Genomic DNA, 13441 nt, shown 5'->3' on the forward strand with positions numbered 1-13441 from the left:
GATGGAACTAACTGAAAAACCTGATTCATAGCAGAAACAGCGTGTCTAATGGGAATTGCTGAAATTTATTCTTCTGTAATTTGAGTGTGATGTGCTTAATAGAGACAGTAAATGTGTCTCTACTGAAAACCTCTGTGCAATACTGATCTGTGAGACAATCTTCTTTCCTGAAATTAGGAAAGGTCCTTTAAGATAAGGTTATTAACTATAGAGCGATTCAAGGGGGGAAAATGAAGGACTTTAATTTATATTTTAATTTTAAAATAAATTAAAAAATATAATCACATCAAGAAAAAAAGACAATTTTAAGCTACATTTCTTCTGGTTTAAAATTATTTCAACAGTATTCCCAGCTCACTACTCACCTCTCTTGCTTTTCAACTCATTAAATGCCCAAGACTCCAAGTCTACAAATCCATTTTGCAGGTTTGTATTGTATTTGAATAGCTTTTCTAAATCAAATATCAATTCGAGTTTCAATTTGTGTATTCTAAAATAACAAATATACAGTGATGTGATCTTTAAGTATGATTAATTTATTTTCTGCCCTAATAAGCTTTATCACTATGTGATGTTTCATGTCCCATATGTTAGCACACAGTGCAGTTCCACACAATAATTTCTGTTATGGATGCCATTGTCCTTTTGGTCCGGGCAAAAAATGAAATGACTTTTGCTGTCATCCTAACAGTTGTCTACATTAAATAAATCAGACTGGCTCATATAAAATTATTCAGTGCATGCAAAATTTATTAAAGCTTTCAATCTTCATTCCTTAGTTATATTAGTTATAAAGAATACTTAAAACTGGGAAATGACCAAACCAGGTTTAGAAAGTAAAATAAATTTAAAATATGAGGTGTGTGTGTGTGTGTGTGTGTGTGTGTGTGCACGTACCCATGACGAGGTTCCTGGCAGAGTATAGAGCAGTAGAAAGCATTTGTGTCATGGCAACTAGGCCACCAAGGTTCAAATCCTGATTCTACTCCTATTTACATGAGTCACTTAACTTCTTGCAGTTAAATTCTCCTCATCTATAGAATGAGGGTAATGTTAATTCCTAACTCATAGAGTTGTGAATATTATATAAGTTGCAATAGGGAAAGCATTAATAACAGACTCACACATTGTAAGTGCTATAAAGAGACACACATGTACCTTGGGACATCTCTTAGCAAAAGACAATATAGTTTAGATGTTCATTCTCAGGGGAAATGAAATGTAAGTGCAGATTTTGTTTTCCAGGAAAATGTAGGCCGATACTCATGTTTTCATGCAGAACTCGCTGCCTGTGATTTTGAATATTGAATTCTAGACAATGACAGAATGGCCTCGGTGGATGTGAATATAGCAATGATCTACCTATCCTGGGAGTCATTGGAATTCTGGGCAATTTCTGACTCTTCTATCATTAGACGTCCTTTTGCTTCAAGGGATGCAAGCCGAGATCCATGAATTTGATTCTTAGGAACCTGTCTGTGTAGCCAACTCCTTGGTCATTCTTTCCAGAGGAATCCCAGAGACCATGATAGCTTTAGAACTGAAACATTTCACTAATTATTATGGATGCTATGTTCTTTTGTATGTTCACAGAGTGACCAGAGGTATGTCCATTTGTTCCACCTGCCCCTTGAGGGTCTTCCAAGCTATCCCAATCAACCCTGGGAACTCTAGGTGGATAGAGCTTAAAGTAAAAACTCCGAAATACATCGGCCCCTCCAGTATCCTGTGTGGGGTGTTCTGCATGTTCATAAACTTGTTTTTTCCTATTTATATGGCTGTTAAATGCAACAACAAAACTACTACCAAAAAAAGTGGTTTGGGACATTGTTCTGCTTCACAGTGTAGTGACAAGATCACAGGCTCATTATATGCAGCAATGACATCTTTCTTTGACATTTTGTGTTTGGGATTCATGACCTTGGCCACCAGCTCCATGGTTTTTCTCCCTCACAGGTACAAGCAGACGGTCCAATGCATCCATAGAACACTCTCTCTCCCAGACCCATCTGTGAGACCATGAAACCAGAGCCACCGAAAGCACCCTTATTTTGGTGACCACCATTGTTACCATTTTATGCCGTTTTGTCCATCATTCAAGTTTACTTGGATCTCCTTGATAATTCTAGTTGGTAGCTGGTGAATGTCACTGGACTAATCACTACATATTTTTCAACTATTAGCTGTTTTGTTCTCATGAATCATGACCCAAGCATATTCAGGCTGTACCATGTCTGCTGTGGAAGAAATCTAGAATTCCCTCATCCCATCAGGGAAATATGAATTGTCTTCCACCTACCTGTTCAGTCATAGATGCACTGAGACCTCAAAGAATGTTAAGAACAATGAGCCAATTTCATTGCATAGACAGGGGTAAATGAGACACACTGACACTAACCTAATATGAAATGGTAAAGAGCATGGTACATGAAATCATCTGTAATTAATATCGATGTACTTCTATAGTTGTATTATTATTGGTCACAGAAGGATAGATTCCATAAAACAGTCCTGAAATACTGTGAACATACTGGAATTATCTTTCAATGTGTAACTTTAAAATTGAGATATTAAACTTTCCCAAGATGTACTTGAGAATGCAATTGTAAAGCCTGATTTGTCATGCAAATGGCCTTTGCGTGGGTGAAGGTGGCGGGAGGAGGGGGGCAGGTTTTATTTATTGCTGGCTTTGGAGGCTATGCTATGAATATTATGCCTCATATCTAAGAGAAATTGGGGATGTTTGAAAATGCGGTAACGCTTAAGGAGCAAGAGGAGTGCATGAAAATATTTTCTGGTCAACATCTGAAGAGTAAACTGCAGGGGACAAAGAGGAACAAGGGGGAAGTGTCAGCTGAATTTTACAAAAGGAGCAGGTGGGAAGGAGCCAGTGAACAGATTGGTATGTGGGAAAAGACTAAATGGACTTTTGAGATGTTTAGAAGGTAGATTGTACTGTGTTAAATCTTGATGGCAGTTGGATGTGTTGGCGATAAAGAGATTTCAAGACGGATTTCTGCTTTTCCAACTTGAGGATACAAGAGGTTATGGAGGACCCTTTCATCAAGCTTGGTGCCAGAGAGAACTAGCGATTTGAAGCGGGAGTGATAGGGAAAAATTATGTTAGAAGATGGCCGACAGGACTGGTAGGAGAATTTCAGTTGCTGCCCGAAGACTCCCCTTCTGGGTTCTTTTTCCTACCCTGCTTGCTGCGCACCAAATTACTACTAATGCAGAAGTAACAGACTATAAATTGTTCCCCATCCTTGTGCTCGGGGCTCAGATCTCTGGAGAGTGATCTCCTCTGAGCCCGCCAGTGTGAAATAAACCTCCTGCCTTCCAATTTCTTCAAGTGCCGCTTGATTCTTCACCGGGTGATCCAGACCAAGTTCCATGACAGGAGTATAGGAACGTATTTTAACATGGGATAGTACTGCTTTTGAAATCACCCCCAAGGCAACATGGACACCACTGAAAGGAAAACAAAAGATATAACTGAAACATAGAACGACTTTTGCGGGGCCTGGCTGGCTCAGTCAGTAGAGCATGTGTCTCTTAATCTCTGGATAGTGATTTTGAGTCCCATATTGGGTATCAAGACTGCTTAAAAATAGAACATTTTAAAAAGAAATACTTTAGGGGCACCTGGGTGGCTCAGTTGCTTGGACTTCTGACTTCATGTTGGGTCATTAACTCGCAGTTTGTTGAGTTCCCCCACAGAACTTCAAAATGGGGGACTGGACACCTTTGAAAGACCAACTACATGATTGGATGGAAACACTCAGCACCCCAGCCTCTGGGGAGAGGAACGAGTCTGCCTGGAGATTGAGTTCAGTCATATGGCCAATGACTTAAGTGAAGCCCTGATTAAACTCCTGGAGAAGCTCCTGGGAGCTTCGTGGTGGGGGACAAAAGCTACTGTATGGGCAGTCCTCCCAAACCTTGCCCTATGGTTGCCTTCATCTGGCTCTTTACTGCTATCCTTTACAATAAAATGTGAAATGACAAAACTAAAACAATTTAGTAACGAGTTTGCTGTCTTTTATTCCAGGGAAGACAACCCTTGATTTGGGGAGGACAGAGCCTCCCATGCAGGGAGTGGAGTGCTCTTCCTGATGGATTTGGGGCAAGATTGAGTTTTAGAAGAGGCAGTGCAGAAACAGGGCATGATTGGGCTAGGAGGTCAGGAATTTCCTTGGAAGACGAGAAGGTGCTGAATACAGGGTAAGATCGGCTATCTGAAGCTGCATTGGAGGACTGTCATTGGTGTATGTTTGGTTTCCTTGCTGGATGTTTCACATAAGAGCAGGCTGATTTAGGTTTAGATTTGTGATGTGGGCCAGGCCACTAATGTGGCCTACAATTTTTTAGGTCCCAATATAGAAATTAATTAATTATCGACAACTATCATACATATAGCACTTTCCGAGTTCTGTGAGTCATCCCAGCAAATATTGAAGCAGAGGGACTTGGAGGCAACCTTAAATTTTTAGCTGGCTGGAGATGCGTGGCAGGTTTGGGAATGCCTGACTCATGACTGGTGTCTGAAGTGGGGGCAGTCCCGGGAACAACTTTGCCCTTAACTTGTGGGGTCTGTACTAAGACCAAATAAAGTCACAATTACATTGCATCACCAGACACTGAGTTGGTATCAGAGATTTGGTGACAGGCTGCAGGAGTTCTGTTCAGGTCTGGCCATTATGTCCCCTAGATATGTCCCGATTTTTTTAAAAACATTATTTCCTTACTCTTAACATTGTCACCATAAGATCCCCCAGGCTCATCTTCTATTTTCCCTGCTCCTGCCATAGAATCAGCCATAATTACAAGGAGCATTTTTTTTTTTTTTAGAGAATAGTGTTAGAAACCAAGATGTGGGTGCTGGGTGTTCTCCTTGCTACTGGGGTGTCATTGCTCTTAGGTTCTCTGAGTAGACCAACCTGGGAATTACCGGTCCTCACACAGATCTATAGTTTTCTCTTTGCCATTTTATTTACTTATCCACAGCTAACTCTGTGCCCATACTGACGTAGATGACTCAGATCCCATACTTCAGGATTCATTTTCACCTTTCCCCTAGGTTCTTTGTCCCTATCTTTATTTATCAAGTACTATGGCATCATATGCCTTTGAAGAGTTTTCCATCTATTCCTCCACGCTCCTATGCTCTCTGCCTATAACCCCCTCCCTCTGGCCTCATTTGGACCCTGCTGGATCACTCGTCTATAACCTTCCAACTCTGCCCCGTTCACCTGGACCTGAGGTGGCAATGCCCACAGCAGTTTAAGATATTGCATGTGAGAAATATCATCCTTGGGGGTTGTTGAAAGGATGGAAGTAAAAAAGGTAGCAAGTGCCCCCCATTTTCAGGCATCCAAGGTCAGGAGATGCCTGTATTCTTCCAACATATGAGCACGTTGTTGAGATACACATGTGCATGCAGACTCTTTGAATGTAATTACATACAACAAACTGGGAATGTGGGAGTACGGGTGTGTGTAAACATATGTGCTTGTATTTCAAGAGTGTGTGCATGAGTGTGAGTTGGTATGGAGTGTATGTTGAGAGTGTGAGGGTGTATGGCTGTGCATTTAAGATTATGTTGTGTATATGCACATGTATTTGCATCTATGTGTAATGTTTGTATGTGTGTGTTTGTGAACTAGGGGATGTCCACCATCATGGTCCTAGTGTCTGACTTGGAAACAGGGAGTATTTGATTACATATTTGTTTGTAGTGAAAACAAGGGATTAATTAGGATTTTCATGTTATTCTGGTGAATGTACCTCTTTATGATATTGAAATAGTTCTCATTATCCCTGGTCATATTATTTGTTCTTGCAATTACTTTAATCTTAATATAGCCACTATATTCATTATAGCGTTTCCATTTATTTTTGGTCTAGGATTTTATTTTGTGTTCTTAATTTATGAAGTGAATTTCTCTTAGGATACATTGTGTTGCCTGTCTTTAAAAAGTCCAATTGGGGGCGCCTGGGTGGCGCAGTCGGTTAAGCGTCCGACTTCAGCCAGGTCATGATCTTGTGGTCCATGAGTTCGAGCCCCGCGTCAGGCTCTGGGCTGATGGCTCGGAGCCTGGAGTCTGTTTCCGATTCTGTGTCTCCCTCTCTCTCTGCCCCTCCCCCGTTCATGCTCTGTCTCTCTGTCCCAAAAATAAATAAACGTTAAAAAAAAAAAAAATTAAAAAAAATAAAAAGTCCAATTGTCAGGGGCGCCTGGTTGGCTCACATGGTTATTGGTGTAAGACTCTGCATTTCATTCAGGTCACAATCTCACGGCTCTTGAAATGGAGCCCCATGATGGACCTACACTGACAGCACAGAACCTGCTTGAGATTATCACTCTCCCTCACTCTCAAAAGAAATAAACAAAAAAAAAACAAAAAGAAAAAAAATCCAGTGACAATGTTTGCTTGTCAATGGGGCCTTTAGACGATTTCCTTTTACACATATATAGATGTAACTTATTTTCCTCTTGCTTTTATGTCTCCTTTCCTCTGTTTCCTGTCTTCTTTGAAATGACTGAATTTTTACAAATGATTTTATTTTAAATCCATTTCCTTGGTTCACAGGTGTTAGCTGTAACTATTGTTTTTTGTTTGCTTTAAGGGTTATCCTGTACAGCTTACCAGTCTACCTTCACGTGAGTCTATACTTTCTTCATACAGAGCATCTGACCCTTCCTTTCCACATGGACTTCCATCTCTAAATTCCTGCCCTGTGTAACCATTAGTGTAGGTTTCTTTTCCAAACGCTATACACATATATGCTAGGCTGTTAGTGTCTTACACAGTCCACTATATTTTAAAGAGGCTTAAAAATAGGAAAGACAGGTTTTATTTACTCATATAATTACTACTTCTAGTGCTCTTAATTCCTTTGTGTAGATCAGGACGCTGCCACCTATAGAACATGAGCCAAGTACAGCTTACCGTCTGTTTTTATGTGAAGTGTAACTGGAATGCAGCCACACTCATATTTAGGTACTTTTGACCCAATGAGGACATACTGGAAGAGCGATAACAGAAACAGCATGGCCTACAAAGAATAAAATATCTACTATATGTTCCTTACATAAAAATTTGCCGACCTTGCACATAGAGTCCCATTCTCATCACATTTCAGTTAGTATAAAATTGGGACATAAAACGTACTGAAAGGTCAACCTTATAGTCAAAATATTAGGCAATGGTAACACAAGATTGCTCTCAACTGTAAGAATAAAACTAGGAACTGGGAGTTACTAGGTCTTAAATTAGGAAAACATGAAATAATGTGATTTTGTTCCTCTTCAATTTGCAAGTACAATATCTTCTTAGATCTTACAATTTTTTTTGATGATATGGACATTGAAGATATAACTGAGGTGTAAAAGACACACCCAATATTACTTGATACACTTTTGTAAGTGGAAGAAGCAACATACCCCTGGCTGGGTATAAGGGAAGACAATAGGAAAAGTATGTATCTTAACAAGTTCTGGGATCAAATCCCTAGACAGTTTTGACAAATGAGATTTACTATCTGTCCATTATTCATTACCCTACCCCAACACTGTGTTCTCGGTAGTGGTAAGTCTGACGTAAAGAAATAGGTCTGTGCATTCTCCAAACAGGTCATGGTTTTGGATCTATCACATATAATCTTAAGCCCTCTGGGGAGTTTTGTTATTAAAATTTCAAAAATTCTAACTACTGGGCGCCTGGGTGGCTCGGTTGGGTGAGCGCCCCACTTCAGCTCAGGTCATAATCTCATGGCTGGTGGGTTTGAGCCCCGCATCAGGCTCTGTGCTGACACCGCAGCCTGAAGCCTGTTTTGGATTCTGTAACACTCTCTCTCTGCTCCTTCCCCACTCACACCGTCTCTCCATCTCTTAAAAAATAAATACACATTAAAAAAACTTCAAAAATATATAAATAAAAAATAAAAATTCTAACTACGAGGAGTCCCAAATTTCAAATGTCTATAGTGGAAATGTAGACATTTCCACTATATGTAGAATGTAGTGTAGAATGTGAAATGTAGTGTACAATGTAGTGTAGAATGTGAAATGTAGACATTTCACCAAGACAAACAACAATTGTGGATATTCCTCAACCAGTTTAGTATGTTCCCATTTGGGCAATTTTGGGCTTCTTTACTCCACCCACTTGCCCTTCCCCATTTGTATTTGCATGATATGCTTTCAGTGGTTCTGCACAAAGATGACCTCAGCATGTGGGCATTGCCTGAAAACACTGTTTAAATTAGGAAACCCTGTCAGTCGATCATTACACACGAACACATTCATGGTACTTACCACTATCATATTTTATCTTATACGCTTCCGTTTAGAGAATCTAAGTTACTTGAAGACATGGATTTTTGTTTCCTGCTACAAAGTAGAAAGTTACTGTATTGCATAAAAGCTAAGAGACTAATAGTTCACATGCTCCAGTAAACATGTAATTTCATTTGTGGCACCAAATTCCTTACTCCTGTAACTTTCTATCCCAGCATTCTGCACATTCCTCATAAATTTTCAAGCTGTATTTTGTTTGGTTCATCTTGTTTTAGGCAGCAAGTGCCAAACAGCTCTAACCCATCTGTGAAGGATGCCTTTTGTAGATCTTCTCAGCTACAAAATGTTAAATTCAGTATTCCCTCTCACTTGCTCCATTCTACTCTCAATACAAATACTAATCTTATTGGTCAGGTCGGACAGTGTTCATTTGTGAGGGACAGACCTCCTGGAAATCAATGGCTGAAACAACTAGGTGGTTTATCATTCTCACGTAACAGGAAGCCCACAGATGCAGGTTGGGATGGGATGGGTCCTGGGCAGTCCTCTGCCTGCTCCACCTCCCTTAGCACTCAGCACTCTCTCCTTACAGCAGGATGGCTGCTGTAGGACCAAGATGAATGGTAAGGGGCAAAGGCCTTTTCTTTATTAGGTTTTGTCTCATTTACATGGAAGTAATCCCAGGAGGTTCATCCCAATCAGCTACACATTGTAATTCAATTTTGATAAGGGTCTTAGGGGGATGACAGTTGAGCATCTGCCTCTTGATTTGGGCTCAGGCCAACATCCCAGGGTTGTGGGATAGAGACCTGGGTAGGCTCTGCACTGATTGTGGAGCCTGCATAAGATTCTCTCCCTCTGCCCCTGCCCCCTACTAGCGTGCACCCTCACTGTAAAATAAATAAATGAATAAATTAAAATAAGGGTATTGGGGAATTTTCAAATTTCATATTCATGACTAAACAACAGAAAGTAAAAGATCGTAAAGAAAATATTTTGCAGACCAAATTTAAATATACCCCATAACTGGGGCATCTGGGTGGCTCATTCGGTTAAGCATCTGACTTTGGCTCCAGTCATGTCTCATAGTTTGTGAGTTCGAGCCCCGTGTCCGGCTCTGCACTGACAGCTCAGAGTCTGGAGCCTGCTTAGAATTCTGTGTCTCCTTCTCTCTCTGTTCTTCTCCCACTTGTGCTCTGTCGCTCAAAAATAAATGAATGTTAAATTAAAACAAAAAATACGTACTCAGTAATACTGAAAAGGTAGTGAAGGATAACTGTGGATAAGACCGATTTCATCACAGATTTTCTTTATCCTGAGTGTATAGTATCACATGCAACCCGTGACCAGTATCGTAGGTATTCCAAATGAGTGAAAAGTTATTAGTCCTTAGTGTCTTCTAACTTACACATTTATTTCCTTTGAAATTTATTAATTTTATTTACCTGAATTTGACACTAATTTGCCAAGTTTCAATACAGAGCTTCCGATGCTAGTACCTTTTTTAAAAAGCTTCTTAAATTTTATTTTTCCATGCTCAGTGTTGAAACTGACCCAGGGCTCAATCCCATGATCCATGAGATCACAACCTGAGCCAAAATCAAGAGTTGGATGCTTAACCGACAGCCACCCAGGCAGTCCCTGCTTCTAGTGTCTTGGTAGCAAAATGGAAGGAATGATTTTGAGATTCCATTCTTTCCATTCTCCTTTAAAGTGAAACATCTACAGAAGGTTTGTAGCTGAGAATATTCTATCATGTCTGAATGTATTTAATATTAGACCAAAACTTTATAGAAGAATCGTGACATCACCAGTCTAAAAATATCTTCAGTAACTGAAATAAACAGTATTTCACAACCATTTTCCACAATCATACTGTGTGGTGGGGCTATGAATGCATCAGAAAGAAGAAGGTATTAGTTAGCACGAGGAAGATTGTGGTCTTTCCCAAGCAAGTCAGTAAGGAGTAAACTTCAGTTTTGTATTACAGGATCTGACTGTACTTTTGATACCCGACTAATGATACCTGTGAAGCTTCATTACAACCTCTTACTATTCTGCCCATCTGGGCAGGAAAAGCTAATAATGAAGGCAGACAAGCCTTTCCTTTGGCAGCAGTTGTAAGTTCAGAGTGTCAATGAGTATCATCAACCTGACGCTGCACATTATGCATCATAACAAAGTAGTTTACTATTCCCTGTTCTCCCTAGCCATTTTCAGAACTTGAGAAATCTATCCTGGGCTCCCAAGAAAGCATCATCAGATACTCAACTTCCTCCTAACACTTAGCTGCATGCAGCCATCATTCTTGACATGTGAACATCCTGTTCCAGTGAAGCACAAATGCAAACGAGCAAAAAATGTTTTAGAGGGTAAATGGAGATTTCTAGTTTTCAAATAAGATTCCCATTGTGTAATGTTCATTCTTGAGGGTAAAGTCATTACAATTTATCTTTTCAAATTATTCTCTGAGCACTATAGCACAAAATAAAGATTGTGTTACTTTTCTCCTTCTCACATTTTCTCTTAGTTCCTAATACTTTTCATATGCTTGCCATTTTTCTAATTTCATTTAATGTAAAGGTGCAAACCATGGGTCACATTTCAGCACAAAAGACAGGGAGAAACAGAATCATATGGTGTATATTCATGAATGGGGAGGCTGGTGGTAGAGGGTGAGAGTTTGAAATTGCATTGCAATAGTATTTTCATTACAGCCACAAAAATACTATGGGATATACGCTGGGTAGGTAACTCTCAAATACAACTTACTAATATATACTTCCAAAACTGTATGTTTAAATCTAACATGAAATGACATTGTTATAGATGACATTCAACCACAAACCCTAAGGATGTATTATTAGTGTTCATTATGAAATGACCCAAAAATGAGAAATAGGGTATCCCAAACAAAATGGTATCAAAATGCAGTTTAAGTGGCCAAAATTGAGTCTTTCTCAAGCATATTACATTTGAGTTTTTTTTTTCTTTTTAGAGCACAAGTAGGCGAGACGGACAGAGAGACAGAGAGAGACAGAGAAAGAATGAGAACAGCAAGCAGGCTCTAAACTCAGCAGAGAGCCCAGTACAGAGGTCAACCCCATGACCCTCAGCCGAAATTGAGTCAGTCACCCAACAGAGTGAGCCACCCAAGCACGCCTACTTTGGTTCCTTTAAATGCTCTAAAATTTTCTCTTCAGTTTCCAAAATTAAGACTAGTTTTTACTCATCTGTGATATACAACAGTCATTACCTTTCAAAACACGGACAGACCATCATCCCCCCTCTATTTTCTCTAGTACAAATGCTATCCCAAGTAACCCATAGTTCTCACATGAAAATCTCTTTCTTGGGGCACCTGGGTGGCTCAGTCGGTTAGGCGTCCGACTTCGGCTCAAGTCATGATCTCGCGGTCTGTGGGTTTGAGCCCTGCATCGGGCTCTGTGTTGACAGCTCAGAGCCTGGAGCCTGTTTCAGATTCTGTGTCTCCCTCTCTCTCTGAAACTCCCCTATTTATGCTGTCTCAAAAATAAATAAATGTTAAAAAAAATTAAAAAAAAAAAAAAGAAAATCTCTTTCTCCATGTCCCAACCTACTATTTCATGATCATCTATCTGACAGAGTAATTCTCTCCTATAATAATCAACAAAGGAACTCAATCATACCATCAAATCCAGAGAAGGGGCCATGACCTCAGAAAACATGACAATTTACATATCAGTGTTAGGTTTATTCCTGGCCACTCCCTATGCTTCCAAATGTATAGTACACTTTATCTTAAGCTTAGAATCCTAGCTTTTCCAGGATATATACGTATGGCTAAGCACCCCCAATGAAAGAGGTTCCCTTCACCTTACCAATGCTTTCTCTCAGACCACCACTACGCTTGACAAATGAAATGCATAAAATTAAAGTATAACATCAGTAGAGTCCAAACTTGAGGTTACAAGTCATCAATGATAATTCAGTGTCAAGAAACCTAAAATAATTGAGTAAAAAAAGTTATAGGGGTACCTGGCTAGCTCAGTCAAAAGAGCACGTTACTCTTGCTCCTGGGGTTCTGAGTGTGAGTCCCATGTTGGATGTACAGAGGAAAATAAAATCTTTGAAAAAAAATTTTTTTAACATTTATTTATTATTGAGAGACAGAGAGTCACAGAGGGTGAGCAGGGCAGGGGTAGAGACACGGGGAGACACAGAATCTGAAGTAGGCTCCAGGCTCTGAGCTGTCAGCACAGAGCCCGACGTGGGGCTTGAACACAAACTGTGAGACCATGACCTGAGCCGAAGTCAGTTGCTTAACCAACTGAGCCACCCAGGCGCCCTCACAATAAAATCTTTATAAAAAGATTTCAATGGAATATGATTAGGTCTTTCCACATATATACTTATTCCATTGACACACATCATCTCATGAGTTTTTTTTTTTTTTTTAATTTTTTTTAACGTTTATTTATTTTTGAGACAGAGAGAGACAGAGCATGAATGGGGGACGGTCAGAGACAGAAGGAGACACAGAATCTGAAACAGGCTCCAGGCTCTGAGCTGTCAGCACAGAGCCCAACGCGGGGCTCGAACTCACGGACCGCGAGATCATGACCTGAGCCGAAGTCGGATGCTTAACCGACTGAGCCACCCAGGTGCCCCTCATCTCATGAGTTTTAAATACTTTTTATTTTCTGGAATTTAACACCTAAGATTGGTTAATTGTCAAAGCAAACCGAGGTCCCCCTAGCATTAAGTTTTAAATTGTAGTCCAGGGGCGCCTGGGTGGCACAGTCGGTTAAGCGTCCGACTTCAGCCAGGTCACGATCTCGCGGTCCGTGAGTTCGAGCCCCGCGTCGGGCTCTGGGCTGATGGCTCAGAGCCTGGAGCCTGTTTCCGATTCTGTGTCTCCCTCTCTCTGCCCCTCCCCCGTTCATGCTCTCTCTCTGTCCCCAAAATAAAATAAACGTTGAAAAAAAAAATTTTTTTTAAAAAAATAAATAAATAAAATAAATTGTAGTCCATTGAAGAATTGGCGAAGTTATTGCCTTCATTACTCTTTAATGTTCCTGTCCAGTAAGAATTCTTTGGTGTATGCTGACGTAAAGACTTTGACACATTTATATGGTTTCCATGTTATGTGAATTCTTT

At 40.1% G+C, this 13441-nt stretch overlaps 1 pseudogene; it reads left to right on the plus strand.

Annotated features, from left to right (window-relative positions):
* The first annotated feature begins 899 nt into the window (after nucleotides 1–899).
* On the plus strand, nucleotides 900–3723 carry LOC112850895 (vomeronasal type-1 receptor 2-like; annotated as a pseudogene).
* The last annotated feature ends 9718 nt before the right edge of the window (nucleotides 3724–13441 follow it).

The sequence above is a fragment of the Puma concolor genome, chromosome E2, assembly GCF_028749965.1.
Source record: "Puma concolor isolate L17-30 chromosome E2, mPumCon1.1.hap2, whole genome shotgun sequence".
NCBI classification, from domain to species: domain Eukaryota; kingdom Metazoa; phylum Chordata; class Mammalia; order Carnivora; family Felidae; genus Puma; species Puma concolor.